The sequence below is a fragment of the Canis lupus genome, chromosome 32 (genome assembly GCF_011100685.1).
Source record: "Canis lupus familiaris isolate Mischka breed German Shepherd chromosome 32, alternate assembly UU_Cfam_GSD_1.0, whole genome shotgun sequence".
Lineage (NCBI taxonomy): Eukaryota > Metazoa > Chordata > Mammalia > Carnivora > Canidae > Canis > Canis lupus.
The window spans coordinates 16,739,257-16,744,705 of NC_049253.1; the positions used below are offsets into that span (position 1 = coordinate 16,739,257).

The 5,449-nt window shown below is 36.2% G+C and overlaps 1 pseudogene; it reads left to right on the forward strand.

Moving 5' to 3' along the window:
* Nucleotides 1-272: 272 nt before the first annotated feature.
* LOC100685471 lies at nt 273-664 on the forward strand (annotated as a pseudogene).
* The last annotated feature ends 4,785 nt before the right edge of the window (nt 665-5,449 follow it).

A 5,449-nucleotide genomic window follows, 5' to 3' on the forward strand; every position in this document is an offset into this window, starting at 1 on the left:
TTTCTTTAATAAAGTTGTTATTAGTAAAAAAGCAATATTTTCTAAACTACGCCTCACATGGTATTTTCCTAGATGCGTTCAAATTCTGAAACACTCCTAAAGTGAAACACTCCTAAAGTTGTGTGGGGCAAATGAACATGATCTTCTCAAGGCACTTCACAATTCAACACAGAGACTTTCTCGTCTCCCCATCCAAGCACATTAGAATTTGGAGAGTGATCTTTTTTTTTTTTTTTTTTTGCTCCCCGGCTGCTTGAAGCTCAGTCGCCATCATGAAGGACACAGTAACTACCCGGACCAGGAAGTTCATGACCAACCGACTGCTTCAGCGGACACAGATGATCATTGATGTTCTTCACCCCGGGAAGGCAACAGTACCTAAGACAGAAATTCGGGAAAAACTAGCCAAAATGTACAAGACCACACCAAATGTCATATTTGTATTTGTATTCAGAATCCATTTTGGTGGTGATAAGACAACTGGCTTTGGCATGATTTATGATTCCTTGGATTATGCAAAGAAAAATGAACCCAAACATAGACTTGCAAGACATGGCCTGTATGAGAAGAAAAGACTTCAAGAAAACAGTACAAAGAACACAAAAACAAAATGAAGAAAGTCAGGGAAACTGCAAAAGTCAACGTTGGTGCTGGCAGAAAGTGAGCTGGAGATTAGACAACAGAGTGAGTAAGGATTCTGCAGTGGCTTTATCTGTGGTGATTGTGCAGATTCTTCATGAGAGGATTAATAAACTAAGGACGTTTTTAAAAAAAAAAGAATTTGGAGGGTGAAGATTATTCTAAAGAAAACTTCCTCTGGAGATTCTAAGGGCTCTGCTCTTCACTAGGATAAATAATCATTTAATTTACTTGCCGTTCTCGATTTTAAGAAATTGAGAAATCTTCCAATCGCATAGCAGGCAGGTTCACAAATTTCCTGGTATATATGCAAATTTTTTGGTATATAAAAAATGTGGATCATTAGGATACATTCCCAGAGGTTTTAGACAATCTCCATTTCACAAAGCTGCCCCCACTGCAGATAGTTTTAGTACAACTAGCCTAAGAAGCATGATTTGGTAACTGGACAGTGGGCTTCCAAATCTGGAGGGTCATAAAAATTACCAGAGTACTTAAAAAACAAAAATGCAAATGAGTTATTTTGCCCCATAACCTCCAAGTTTAAATTCTGTGAACCTATTGGGTATAGAGGATTGCAAGTGGCTGTTAGGTCAATTCTTCACAAGTTCTTCACATCACTGTGATATGCAGCCAAGTTTGGAAACCATAGCCTAGGGGACCCTAGTGAATTTTATAATGATGTCGGTTTGGTCCTTTCATATAGTTTATGTTCTGTTTATAAAACATTTGCCTAAGAAGCATTTATCAAGTACCCACCATGTGCCAAAAACAGAGCTGGTGGGAGACAGAGATGAATGGACATTGTGTGGTCCTAGAGATGTTCCGAGGGTAGACTCATGGCCAATCCTCAAGTGAACAATTACAGCAGATAGTGATACTTGAATAGATATTTTTGCAAGCTGCTAAATATAGTGACCCTCTTTGTTCAAGGATTTATCAGGACAATGATGAACAATGTAACCAAATCTATCTAGAAAAGCACTTCTTGACAAGGGTAAAAAAACCAAAAGGGACAATGATTGACCTTTTACCATATGTTATGAATTATGCTCGATGCTTTTCTTACTTCATCCCAGTTAATCCCCATAATATCCATTGAGATGGGCTTTATCATCTCCCCCCCTTTTTTTTCCCAAAGAGGGAACTGAAGGTCAGAGTGATTTGATCAACGCTTTCATGTAGAAAGTGCATTCTAGCCTGCATCTAAATCTGAATCTACCTGACTCTTCAGCCTATGCACTTTCCTCCCTGCCTGGATAATGTTTACCAAAGGGATGATATAATCTACTACATACTGTACACAGATGGTTATTTGTTCTTACTTCCCCTCTGCTGGTTTACTGATAGTACATGTAACTGTACTGTTCCAGTAAACTGACTGTTCTTATCTCTAAGAGAAAGTGTGGAAATATTTGGAAAACATGCTATTTTTAAAATATTCTAAATAGAGATTAAGGGATAAAAGATGCTATTGCTTACAGTGAAGATTTGGGAAATATCTATGACTTTCATTACATCATGTTTATTCCTAGCTATGAACTAGTTCCTATCTACCTCCATACCTTTTACCCTCTATCTTCCCACTCTCCCAAAAATTGTGTAGTTGAAACATGCAGACCAACCATATTTATATATATAAACATATATATCAACATGTTGTTGGTTATATATACCTATATATAGTATGTATATGTATGTAATATGTGTATATGCATTGTATATATATAATGTGTGTGGATGTATGTATATGTGTGTACACACATATATATGCATAGAATTGAGGCATTTACATCACTGTGTCATTTAGTTATACTGCCGGACATACAGGAATAAAGCAATGAACAAAACAAACGTGATTCCTTTCTTTGAGTGGCATGTAGTCTGGAGAATAGTAAGGAAATAAATAATAAATGAAATGAATATATATATGTAAATGCATATATATGTATTTGCACATATAAATGAACATGACAAGATAGTGTAAAAAGAAAACTTTCTTTTTCTAATTTTTGCAAAAATTATTATAGTGGTAGATGCCATAGTTATGTTTGATCAGTTCTGGTTATAAAGTAGAGCACTCAACAAATATAATTGACCCTTTGAAAAGATTGGAGTTAGGGGTGCCAACCCCACACGTAGTAGAAAATCCATGTATAACTTTTTTTTATAATTTAAGGTATTTTAATAATAAACATAAAAGAATAGCACAGAAGACAGACAACATTAAAAACACATACTTGCATGTAGGACTCCAAAAAATATAGTGAATGGATGGAATCTACTCTATGATAAGAATGCTATAAATACCAAGTAGTTGCTGTCAATAAGAAATTTATTTGTTGTAAAAAAAAAATCCAAATGCTGACATTGTCTAGAGAAACATAACAGGCTTATTCATAATTATTATAAAGTTGAACTGCAGAACTGTGTTCACAGAAACATTTGACACGCCTTAATGCTTTCTATCCCCAAATTTATATTAAACATTCACACACAAATTAAAATGGAAAAATTGCCAATACTTGATTTCTATCCCTGTCTTTCCACTTGCAGTCATATACTTAGGTATCTTTTGACCCCATGGAGAAAAAAAAAAAAAATGTCTAATGTTCAGACCTATCAATAACAGGAAGAAGAGAATTTTTTTAAAGAATGAAATGTTTTTCCATCATAGTGGCTGCTTAATCACATTCTCCACGTATGCAGTGTGAGAGCTGGATGTCTTTTGGCATGGATAGCACACAGGTTGGTGTCTTCAGAAAGGCCCACCAGACAAACCTCACTTGACTTCTGCAGAACACTGGAAGCGCAGATCTGTTTTGAAGTCCTGAGCAATTTCTAGCATCAGATGGTGGAAAGAAAGTTTGCAAGTTAGAAGTTCAGTGATCTTGTGATAACGTCTAATTTCCTGGAGTGTCATAGTAACAGGCCTATAAGGTTGAGGTTTCTTCACCCCTCCATAGAAGAAGCATTCTCGTGAGTGGCTTTTGTAGCCACGCTGGTGCATTGGCCGCAGTCTGCTTGTTTGACCCATGGTATCAGAGACCACCTTACCCCCTTTCTCTTTCTGCTGGAGCTCTGTGAGCTGGATGTGGTGCTGGCATCAGCAAGTGATGGTGGTGCAGCAGTGGTTGCGAACCTCCATGTATAACTTTTGCATCCCCAAAAACTTAATGACAGCCTACTACTGACTAGAAGCCTTACCACTAACATAGATAGTTGATTAATGAATATTTTGTATATCTCATATATATAGTATTATAATAAAGCTAGAGAGAAGAAAATGTTAAGAAAATCATAAGAAATAGAAAATAAATTTAAAGTACTGTACTTATTTTTTTCTTCAAAAATAATCTGTCTAAATGCAGTTCAAATCCCTGTTGTTCAAGGGTCAACTGTATACTGTTTTTCATGTCTTCTTGACATGAAGTCAACCAGAAAACCAAGAAAATAATTCCTCCAAAATCTAAATAAGATATTGATTTACTTTAAAGCAACAAAAATTTAATATTATAAGAAATATTCACAATCACATAGGAAAAAAAATTGTATCTCCTGAGGCTACCTCAAGAAAGGAACTACAATCCATTAGTGCAGAGTTAATTACAAGTTTAATTCTCTCATTGCCAGAGAAAACATTTGTTGTCACTGGCAGCATAGCAGGAACTTAGCTAATTTAATTTTTTAATAGCGATGCATAATGTTTTGTTAAGTTAGTTTAATATTTTAAAGGAAGAAACTGGATAAAAATTCTTACATGGAAGAATGGTTTTCTAATAGTGAAATTTCAAGCATCAGCTAAAATTGGTTATCATTCAGCAAGTTTTTTTCTCAGCACTCCTCCTTCTCTAAAAATCTCCAAAATGCTAAGATAGACATATGTAGGGAAGGAAAAGAGAGAGATCCAATAGTGCAAAACTGCTCGAAAGTATCTTATTTTATGTACCATATGTTTCAGAGTAGCTAGCATGCATTGCCATGTATTGTAAAAAGAAAAATCTACATGTCGACAATGCAACCAACTATCCAGGTGTTATGACAAGTAAAACACCAAATAAACCTTGAACAGTGAAAGAGAAAAAAAGTACACAAAAGAGAGAAAGAAGAGAAGGAGGGCTGATGAGAAAGAGGGGAGGAGATAACTGAGCAGTCATCTTTTTTTTTTTTTTTTAGGGTTTATTTATTTATTTTAGAGAATGAGAGGGCATGAGCAGGGGGAGGGACAGAGAGAGACAAGCAGACTCCTGGCTGAGGGAGGGGGGGGTGGCCAACCAAGGGTTCAATCTCAGGACCCTGAAATCATGACCTGAGCTGATATCAAGAGTCAAATGTGTAACCTGCTGAGTCACCCAGGTGCCCCCAGAGGAGTGAGGTTTTTTGTTTTGTTTTGTTTTTTGTTTGTTTGTTTGTTTTAATAGCTACGGGGATTCTTCTCCTGCTAAAGATAGTGCCCTTGAGCACTCATCTTTATCTTAGTTGACTACAGCCAGTGCTGACCATTTGGAGTGAGATGGATTCCATTTCCTCAGAATTACGTCACATGAAGCTGAAGCACGAAGTCTTTTCGGTGTATGCTCTCTGCATATGACAACCCATCCCATTCTTACACTGAAAGGTAATTGATTAGTGCCTCTGTTATGACCTCTCTTTATTGTTTATAGCCATACAAAACCTTTTCTTGGTTTCTTCTGTTTAAATTCAAAAGTAAGAAGTAAATTGGATAATACTGGGGGTTAATTTAAAAGGTAGAACCTAAAGAAGACATGTGGGAGAACTAAGGAGACAGTAGATTTGTATACTCCGTGTA